This window comes from Xenopus tropicalis, chromosome 2 (genome assembly GCF_000004195.4).
Source record: "Xenopus tropicalis strain Nigerian chromosome 2, UCB_Xtro_10.0, whole genome shotgun sequence".
NCBI lineage: Eukaryota > Metazoa > Chordata > Amphibia > Anura > Pipidae > Xenopus > Xenopus tropicalis.
In genome coordinates, this window is record NC_030678.2 from 175442138 (window position 1) to 175452921 (window position 10784).

Below are 10784 nucleotides of genomic sequence, written 5' to 3' on the forward strand. Positions count from 1 at the left end.
CCCCCGCAGAGCCTCCCATACCCACCCACTGCAGGGCCCGCTGAGCCTCCCACACCCACCCACTGCATGGGCCCCCGCTAAGCTTTCCACACCAACCCACTGCAGCAGGGGACTCCGCTGAGCCTCCAAAAAAAAATTTTTTTTGTTGTTTTTTATTTTTTTGTCTGTTTTTTTGTTTTGTTTTTTTTTTTGTTCCTAACCTAATTGACCTATTTACCTAAGAATCCTAATAACTTGTCCCCGTTGGGAGAAAAGTCATGGATTCATCCTTAACAACCTATAAAGAAATCAAAAAAAGAAATTTGTGTTATAAAAAACTAAAAAATGTTGTTATTTTGTTGTTTTTTGTTCTTTTGTTGTTTTTCTTGATTTTTTGTTTTGTTGGGGCCTGTCAGCGGGGCCCCCTGCTGCACCACCCACACCAACCCACTTGCAGCAGGGACTCCGCTGAGCCTCTGAAAAAAATGTTTTCTTTTATTTTTTTGTTTAATTTTTTTCTTTTGTTTTTTGTTTTATTTTATTTCCTGAACTAACCTTTTTTTTTAAAAATTCCTAATCTAATTGACCTATTTACCTTAGAATCCTAATAACTTGTCCCCGTTGGGAGAAAAGTTATGGATTCATGCTTTACAAGCTAAAAAAGAAAAGAAAAAATGAAATTAGTGTTATAAAAAATGAAAAAATGGTTTGTTTTGTTTTTTTTGTTGGGGCCTGTCAGCGGGGCCCCCTGCTGCACCACCCACAACCAACCCACTTGCAGCAGGGGACTCTGCTGAGCCTCTGAAAATTTTTTTTTTTTTTTTGGTGTTTTTTTATTTTTGGTGTTTTTTTTTTTGGTGTTTTTTTTTTTTTGGTGTTTTTTTTTTTTTTTTTTTTTTTTTTAAGCCTAACCTAATTACTTACCTAACTACTTACCTACGAATCCTAATAACTAGTCCCCGTTGGGAGAAAAGTTATGGATTCGTCCTTTGCCATCTAAAAAAAAACAAGAAGGACATTATTAGTGTTGGAAACCTTGGAATAGATGTGTAACATACAGACTAACACACGCAAAGGACAATGATACAAATGATTTTATCATAATCGGCCCGTGTATGGGCACTGCCGGCGGGCCTGCCCCACCCATATCTGGCCTTAAATCGGGCAAATCTCGATTGGGCAGGTTTAAAAATTCAGTCGGATCAGGGACTGCATCGGCTCGTTGATGGGGCCCCCGGACCGACTGCGCCTAAACCCGTTGTTATAATTCCATCGTTTGGTCCCAGGGCCAAACAATCAAATTAGCCTGGATTCTCCCAATATTGCCCACCCGTAGGTGGGGGGTATCGGGAGAAGATCCGGTTGCTTGGCAACATGGCCACGCCTTATTATCTATTACTGATGATAAACTAATAATAAGCCCATCAGTAACTACCGATGCAATGCCTGCAACCCCCCCTGAGCCGCTAAGTACCCTATACACACAGACCCTGATCCAGCAGCCCATTTACTCACAAATAGTTATATCTGGTGTTTTCTACTTACGTAAACGACCGTCTCCATATGGGCAAACTTTCCAGGCTAAAAAGGAAAAAAAAAACGTCAGTTTTTTATACAAATGAACCAAACCATCAAGTACGAAGGGAACAAAGAAAGGGACTAATGCCGCACAGTATGTATTGAAGAGTAACCGTTCCTTCCATGGGCCAGGGAGGCTTCTGGGAGTTTATATTAGGGATGCCCCGGGTCCTTTATAAAAGTTTCGGCCGAATACCGAACCTGAATCCCAATTTCCATATGCAATTAAGGTAACGGAAGGGCTCATTCCGGCTCATATACACATTAATATTGTAGGAGTAGGAAAGAATAAAAACGGATAGAAGCTGAGAGTGCAGAGACGGGTGTAAATCTGTATCTTACCTTCTTCTTCTTGTACCTGAACGGTGCGCAGACACCTCTCACACAGTCCAGGATACAATCACAGAATCTGGGCGCCATTGTGGTAGATGGTCGTTACTGTCGTTATATGGAAGGAAACAAAAACACAGCAATTAGTAAGTAAAAACACAGCAATTAGTAAGTAAAAACATAGCAATTAGTAAGTAAAAACACAGCAATTAGTAAGTAAAAACATAGCAAATAATGTGTGTGAAGGAAACCCAGGCAGCCATTATTGGGGGTCAGTGTATGGGGCATTAGGGTACCCATATATTTATACATACATATTCCTGTTATTGGGGGTCAGTGTATGGGGCATTAGGGTACCCATATATTTATACATACATATTCCTGTTATTGGGGGTCAGTGTATGGGGCATTAGGGTACCCATATATTTATACATACATATTCCCGTTTGTTTAATGGAAATAAATGCTGGGATATGGGGCAATGTAGAGCGCAACGTTTAACAACTGAAATGAAATCTAATTGGTAGGAGCAAAAGTCTTTTCTTAGGAGTAAAAAGTATTTGTTTCTAGTTAATCAAAACATGTGAGATTTTCCGACTCAGGGAAAATGATGGGAACGGTGAGATTTTGGTGCGAGTGCAAATTAGAATTGTAACAGGGAGGAGCCCGTAGCAGGGACAACTTACCGTTTCTGCTCTAAAAAGCAATCTGAAGTGTTTCCCCAAGTTGTAACGGTTACGCACACACAGCTGGTATTGTGACATCAGTGTTGCCATGGGAACCCATTGTGACATCAGCTGCAGGCTTCCTTGAGCATTTAGCCCTTAGTTGCAAAAGGTTTTGCAATATGAGTTGACCACATGGGTGGTCTAAAGACATCAGTGTTGCCATGGGAACCCACTATGACATCAGCTGTGAATCAACAGTGAATTGAATGGTGAAACACCCTTTAGGTGCCAGTGTATGATGATTGGTCAGGGCCCACCTTAGCGCCAAACAAGGGTTTAGACGTTTGAACACATTGTTATGATTTCCTGTAGATCTATAATAGCAAATGTATTTCCCCCCTAATCTCGCCTTAAATGACCGTCAGACTTAATGTCCCCATACACCTTCAGATCCGCTCGCTTGGCGATGTCACCAAGTGAGCGGATCTTCTCACCTACGGGTGGGCGATATCGGGAGAATCCAGGCTAATTCGATCGTTTGGCCCTGGGGCCAAATGATTGAATTATAAAGACGGGTTTAGGCAAAGTCGGTCCGGGGGCCCCATCAACGAGCCGATGCAGTCCCCAATCTGACTAGATTTTTAAACCTGCCCAATCAAGATCTGGGCGATTTCAGGCCAGATATGGGTGGGGCAGGCCCGCCGGCAGTGCCCATACACGGCCGATTAGCTGGCGAATCTAAGGGACCCATATCGGCAGCTAGAATCGGCCCGTGTATGGGCACCTTTAGTTTCCATGAGTACCAAGGGAACAAATAGACAATCCCTGCAAAGCTAACCCTAACTGGCCCCCAGGCTGATGCAAATGGAATGAAATTGGCTTTAGTTCCCCTTTAAAAGAGACCCAACCCCCCCACACATTCCCCCCCCCCGCATGGGTACAGGGCCACATCTTTCCATTTGCTATTTTTTTGTTTAATTATTTGCCCACCTCTTTTGCATCTTTCCAACTTTCGAATGGGGGTCACTGACCCTGACAGCAAAAACGATTGCTCCGTGAGGCTCCAACTTTCTTGTTACTTTTTATTACTTTCTTTTTATCTTCCAGTCTCACATTCACACCGCTGCCTGGTTGCTAGGGTAAATTGGGCCCTAAAACCCAGAGAGCTGCTGAAATTCCGAACCAAAAGGCAAAATCAGTAAACAAAACACAGAATATAAAAAACAAAGACCAACTGCAATTTATCTGGGAATGTCACAAACACCAATGGGCCAAGTCCCCCCTGTATATACCAGCAGGCCCTGCTATTAGTGGCAGTAACTGTCTCGCCATGGAACCCATTACACCTGCTGCCATTCTCACAGTATTAACGCTGGGGCCCCCAAACCCTTCACGGTTGGTCATTGGGGGGCTGCAGTTATAGGTTTGAAAAAGTGGGCGGAGCCACCAACAGTCAATCATATATATAATTAAATTTCATTGGTTTAAATTTAAAATGATGCCATTCTCATACTATTTACGCCAAGGCCCCCAAATTTTTCACAGTTGTTTCCTGGGTGATTTTGACTTAGGGTTAGAAAACTGGCCCCACCCAGCCCTGTACTGGCCCAAATATCCCCCCAGCCCAATAAATAGTGACTGTCTGTGGCACCTTACAGCCCCCCTGGCATTCCCAGTACCCAGTGGCAAAAACAGCCCCCCAGCCCAATAAATAGTGACTGTCTGTGGCACCTTACAGCCCCCCTGGCATTCCCAGTACCCAGAGGCACAAACAGCCCCCCCAGCCCAATAAATAGTGACTGTCTGTGGCACCTTACAGCCCCCCTGGCATTCCCAGTACCCAGAGGCACAAACAGCCCCCCAGCCCAATAAATAGTGACTGTCTGTGGCACCTTACAGCCCCCCCTGGCATTCCCAGTACCCAGAGGCACAAACAGCCCCCCCAGCCCAATAAATAGTGACTGTCTGTGGCACCTTACAGCCCCCCTGGCATTCCCAGTACCCAGAGGCACAAACAGCCCCCCCAACCCAATAAATAGTGACTGTCTGTGACACCTTACAGCCCCCCTGGCATTCCCAGTACCCAGAGGCACAAACAGCCCCCCCAGCCCAATAAATAGTGACTGTCTGTGAAACCTTACAGCCCCCCATTCCCAGTACCCAGAGGCACAAACAGCCCCCCCCAAAAAATAGTGACTGTCTGTGGCACCTTACAGCCCCCCGGCATTCCCAGTACCCAGAGGCACAAACAGCCCCCCAGCCCAATAAATAGTGACTGTCTGTGGCACCTTACAGCCCCCCTGGCATTCCCAGTACCCAGAGGCACAAACAGCCCCCCCAACCCAATAAATAGTGACTGTCTGTGGCACCTTACAGCCCCCTGGCATTCTCAGTACCCAGAGGCACAAACAGCCCCCCAGCCCAATAAATAGTGAATGTCTGTGAAACCTTACAGCCCCCCCCCCCGGCATTCCCAGTACCCAGAGGCACAAACAGCCCCCCCAGCCCAAAAATAGTGACTGTCTGTGGCACCTTACAGCCCCCCTGGCTTTCCCAGTACCCAGAGGCACAAACAGCCCCCCCAGCCCAAAAAATAGTGACTGTCTGTGGCACCTTACACCCCCTGGCATTCCCAGTACCCAGAGGCACAAACAGCCCCCCCCCAGCCCAATAAATAGTGACTGTCTGTGGCACCATACAGCCCCCCTGGCCTTCCCAGTATCCAGAGGCACAAACAGCCCCCCCCAGCCCAATAAATAGTGACTGTCTGTGGCACCTTACAGCCCCCCTGGCATTCCCAGTACCCAGAGGCACAAACAGCCCCCCCAGCCCAATAAATAGTGACTGTCTGTGGCACCTTACAGCCCCCCTGGCTTTCCCAGTATCCAGAGGCACAAACAGCCCCCCCAGCCCAATAAATAGTGACTGTCTGTGGCACCTTACAGCCCCCCCCTGGCATTCCCAGTACCCAGAGGCACAAACAGCCCCCCCAGCCCAACAAATAGTGACTGTCTGTGGCACCTTACAGCCCCCCCCTGGCATTCCCAGTACCCAGAGGCACAAACAGCCCCCCCAGCCCAATAAATAGTGACTGTCTGTGGCACCTTACAGCCCCCCTGGCATTCCCAGTACCCAGAGGCACAAACAGCCCCCCCAGCCCAATAAATAGTGACTGTGGCACCTTACAGCCCCCCTGGCATTCCCAGTACCCAGAGGCACAAACAGCCCCCCCCAGCCCAATAAATAGTGACTGTCTGTGGCACCTTACAGCCCCCCTGGCATTCCCAGTACCCAGAGGCACAATCAACCCCCCCCAGCCCAATAAATAGTGACTGTCTGTGGCACCTTACAGCCCCCCTGGCATTTTCCAGGATTTACAGATTGCCAGTCGGGGCATAGACACACCCACCTTCACCTTTTAGCCCAAACAATGCCTCTCAGTGGGGCAATTGAAGCTGCTGCCAGTCTGACACTATTATACCCAGGGGCCCCACACTCGGCACAGGGCCCTTACTGGGGGCAGGACAGGGAGTCGGCCCACAGTCCATGTTGCTGCTGTTGAATCGCACTCAGCAAGTTGGCGCCGAGGCCGTGGCCAATGGGAATGTTGTTCCTGGGCATATTTAGTGCCCCAGCCTTTCCCGTATGAATCAAACCTCCCAACATGTAAAAAGTAGAAAGAGGGACAAAAACATCTGCCGCATGTAACGCTGCAAAAAATGTCCAGGCCCCGCCCACTCTATGGCCACGCCCCAAAGAAAAAGCCCATTTTACAAAACTACAGCTGAAAAGCACAAGATGCACAGAGGGCGCCAGAGGGCAGAGGCCCCAGTCAGTTTATGGCACATTGTGGCTTCATATTGTGGCTTTCATTACGCACTGTGGCAGCTCCGTATCAGGGCTCAGTGGGGCACGGGGCATTTCTGAACAATTCCAAACTCAGAGACCCCCCAGCGCTGAATCAACTCACAGTGTTTTCTATATTTAAATAAAAATGACCCCTTTATAGACCTTTCCATTCTGTAAACTGTCTCTGCTGAAATCAATTGCACTTATTTAATTACATTTGGTTTTTCTCTCTATACTCGCCCCCACCCCCCGACATTTTAGCCGCTGCCCCGCCCTTTGAGTTGTATTTGTGCCTAACCCCACCCACTTGTGGGGCCTGGCGCGAGGGAGGAGCTAGTGCGGCGCGCAGAAGAGCGCACTAAGAGCCGCAGGTACCTGAGGGGTCCGGGGGGGGCGGGGGCAGCAGGAGCGGGAATGGGGTAGCTAGAGGGGGCTCTGGAGGGACTAGAGTATAAGCCGAGGGGGAGTTTTTGAGGAGATTTGGTGAAAAAGTGTTGTTATACTGGAGTATATCCGGGAGTAAAATGCTATTGCTATTTGTGAGATGGGATTCAGCCTTACAGACTCACACACACAGGGATGTTTGTTATTTGTTGTTTTATTCATTTTGTTGTTTTATTGGGGCCTGTCAGCCCCCCCTGAGCCTCCCACTGCCCCCGCTGAGCCTCCCACTCCACCCACTGCCCCCGCTGAGCCTCCCGCACCCACCCACTGCCCCCGCTGAGCCTCCCGCACCCACCAACTGCCCCTGCTGAGCCTCCCACTCCCACCCACTGCCCCTGTTGAGACTCCCGCTCCCACCCACTGCCCCCGCTGAGCCTCCCGCACCCACCCACTGCCCCCACTGAGCCTCCCGCACCCACTGCCCCGCTGAGCCTCCCACTCCCACCCACTGCCTCCGCTGAGCTGCCTCCGCTGAGCCTCCCGCACCCACCCACTGCCTCCGCTGAGCCTGCCCGCTGAGCCTCCCACTGAGCCCCCGCACCCACCCACTGCCCAGCTCCCGGCCTGCCCCGCTGAGCCTCCCGCACCCACCCACTGCCCCCGCTGAGCCTCCCGCACCCACCCACTGCCCCCGCTGAGCCTCCCGCACCCACCCACTGCCCCCCTGAGCCACCCACTGCCCCTGCTGAGCCTCCCACACCCATCCACTGCCCCCGCAGAGCCTCCCATACCCACCCACTGCAGGGGCCCCGCTGAGCCTCCCACACCCACCCACTGCATGGGCCCCCGCTAAGCTTTCCACACCAACCCACTGCAGCAGGGGACTCCGCTGAGCCTCCAAAAAAAAATTTTTTTTGTTGTTTTTTATTTTTTGTCTGTTTTTTTGTTTTGTTTTTTTTTTTGTTCCTAACCTAATTGACCTATTTACCTAAGAATCCTAATAACTTGTCCCCGTTGGGAGAAAAGTCATGGATTCATCCTTAACAACCTATAAAGAAATCAAAAAAAGAAATTTGTGTTATAAAAAACTAAAAAATGTTGTTATTTTGTTGTTTTTTGTTCTTTTGTTGTTTTTCTTGATTTTTTTGTTTTGTTGGGGCCTGTCAGCGGGGCCCCCTGCTGCACCACCCACACCAACCCACTTGCAGCAGGGACTCCGCTGAGCCTCTGAAAAAATGTTTTCTTTTATTTTTTTGTTTAATTTTTTTCTTTTGTTTTTTGTTTTATTTTATTTCCTGAACTAACCTTTTTTTTTTAAAAATTCCTAATCTAATTGACCTATTTACCTTAGAATCCTAATAACTTGTCCCCGTTGGGAGAAAAGTTATGGATTCATGCTTTACAAGCTAAAAAAGAAAAGAAAAAATGAAATTAGTGTTATAAAAAATGAAAAAATGGTTTGTTTTGTTTTTTTTGTTGGGGCCTGTCAGCGGGGCCCCCTGCTGCACCACCCACAACCAACCCACTTGCAGCAGGGGACTCTGCTGAGCCTCTGAAAATTTTTTTTTTTTTTTTTGGTGTTTTTTTATTTTTGGTGTTTTTTTTTTTGGTGTTTTTTTTTTTTTGGTGTTTTTTTTTTTTTTTTTTTTTTTTTTTTAAGCCTAACCTAATTACTTACCTAACTACTTACCTACGAATCCTAATAACTAGTCCCCGTTGGGAGAAAAGTTATGGATTCGTCCTTTGCCACCTAAAAAAGAAAACAAGAAGGACATTATTAGTGTTGGAAACCTTGGAATAGATGTGTGACATACAGACTAACACACGCAAAGGACAATGATACAAATGATTTTATCATAATCGGCCCGTGTATGGGCACTGCCGGCGGGCCTGCCCCACCCATATCTGGCCTTAAATCGGGCAAATCTCGATTGGGCAGGTTTAAAAATTCAGTTGGATCAGGGACTGCATCGGCTCGTTGATGGGGCCCCCGGACCGACTGCGCCTAAACCCGTTGTTATAATTCCATCGTTTGGTCCCAGGGCCAAACAATCAAATTAGCCTGGATTCTCCCAATATTGCCCACCCGTAGGTGGGGGGTATCGGGAGAAGATCCGGTTGCTTGGCAACATGGCCACGCCTTATTATCTATTACTGATGATAAACTAATAATAAGCCCATCAGTAACTACCGATGCAATGCCTGCAACCCCCCTGAGCCGCTAAGTACCCTATACACACAGACCCTGATCCAGCAGCCCATTTACTCACAAATAGTTATATCTGGTGTTTTCTACTTACGTAAACGACCGTCTCCATATGGGCAAACTTTCCAGGCTAAAAAGGAAAAAAAAAACGTCAGTTTTTTATACAAATGAACCAAACCATCAAGTACGAAGGGAACAAAGAAAGGGACTAATGCCGCACAGTATGTATTGAAGAGTAACCGTTCCTTCCATGGGCCAGGGAGGCTTCTGGGAGTTTATATTAGGGATGCCCCGGGTCCTTTATAAAAGTTTCGGCCGAATACCGAACTGAACCTGAATCCCAATTTCCATATGCAATTAAGGTAACGGAAGGGCTCATTCCGGCTCATATACACATTAATATTGTAGGAGTAGGAAAGAATAAAAACGGATAGAAGCTGAGAGTGCAGAGACGGGTGTAAATCTGTATCTTACCTTCTTCTTCTTGTACCTGAACGGTGCGCAGACACCTCTCACACAGTCCAGGATACAATCACAGAATCTGGGCGCCATTGTGGTAGATGGTCGTTACTGTCGTTATATGGAAGGAAACAAAAACACAGCAATTAGTAAGTAAAAACACAGCAATTAGTAAGTAAAAACATAGCAAATAATGTGTGTGAAGGAAACCCAGGCAGCCATTATTGGGGGTCAGTGTATGGGGGTTAGGGTACCCATATATTTATACATACATATTCCTGTTATTGGGGGTCAGTGTATGGGGCATTAGGGTACCCATATATTTATACATACATATTCCTGTTATTGGGGGTCAGTGTATGGGCATTAGGGTACCCATATATTTATACATACATATTCCTGTTATTGGGGGCAGTGTATGGGGCATTAGGGTACCCATATATGTTATTGGGGTCAGTGTATGGGGCATTAGGGTACCCATATATTTATACATACATATTCCCGTTTGTTTAATGGAAATAAATGCTGGGATATGGGGCAATGTAGAGCGCAACGTTTAACAACTGAAATGAAATCTAATTGGTAGGAGCAAAAGTCTTTTCTTAGGAGTAAAAAGTATTTGTTTCTAGTTAATCAAAACATGTGAGATTTTCCGACTCAGGGAAAATGATGGGAACGGTGAGATTTTGGTGCGAGTGCAAATTAGAATTGTAACAGGGAGGAGCCCGTAGCAGGGACAACTTACCGTTTCTGCTCTAAAAAGCAATCTGAAGTGTTTCCCCAAGTTGTAACGGTTACGCACACACAGCTGGTATTGTGACATCAGTGTTGCCATGGGAACCCATTGTGACATCAGCTGCAGGCTTCCTTGAGCATTTAGCCCTTAGTTGCAAAAGGTTTTGCAATATGAGTTGACCACATGGGTGGTCTAAAGACATCAGTGTTGCCATGGGAACCCACTATGACATCAGCTGTGAATCAACAGTGAATTGAATGGTGAAACACCCTTTAGGTGCCAGTGTATGATGATTGGTCAGGGCCCACCTTAGCGCCAAACAAGGGTTTAGACGTTTGAACACATTGTTATGATTTCCTGTAGATCTATAATAGCAAATGTATTTCCCCCCTAATCTCGCCTTAAATGACCGTCAGACTTAATGTCCCCATACACCTTCAGATCCGCTCGCTTGGCGATGTCACCAAGTGAGCGGATCTTCTCACCTACGGGTGGGCGATATCGGGAGAATCCAGGCTAATTCGATCGTTTGGCCCTGGGGCCAAATGATTGAATTATAAAGACGGGTTTAGGCAAAGTCGGTCCGGGGGCCCCA

The 10784-nt window shown here is 47.3% G+C and overlaps 2 long non-coding RNA genes across 3 annotated transcripts; both read right to left on the reverse strand.

Moving 5' to 3' along the window:
* Positions 1-856: 856 nt before the first annotated feature.
* Positions 857-3047, reverse strand: LOC116408650. 2 transcript variants are annotated; one of them, XR_004221113.1, is made up of 5 exons: positions 2745-3047; positions 2574-2695; positions 1900-1995; positions 1525-1560; positions 857-975 (listed from the first exon to the last, which is right to left on the reverse strand). It is a non-coding gene; the product is annotated as an uncharacterized LOC116408650 (long non-coding RNA). The 2 variants fall into 2 exon arrangements; XR_004221112.1 differs by lacking the exon at positions 857-975 and having other exon boundaries at positions 1288-1560; positions 2745-3046.
* A 5357-nt stretch (positions 3048-8404) lies between these two features.
* LOC105946620 lies at positions 8405-10665 on the reverse strand. The gene is made up of 5 exons (XR_004221086.1): positions 10370-10665; positions 10199-10320; positions 9469-9564; positions 9089-9124; positions 8405-8538 (listed from the first exon to the last, which is right to left on the reverse strand). It is a non-coding gene; the product is annotated as an uncharacterized LOC105946620 (long non-coding RNA).
* Positions 10666-10784: the final 119 nt, after the last annotated feature.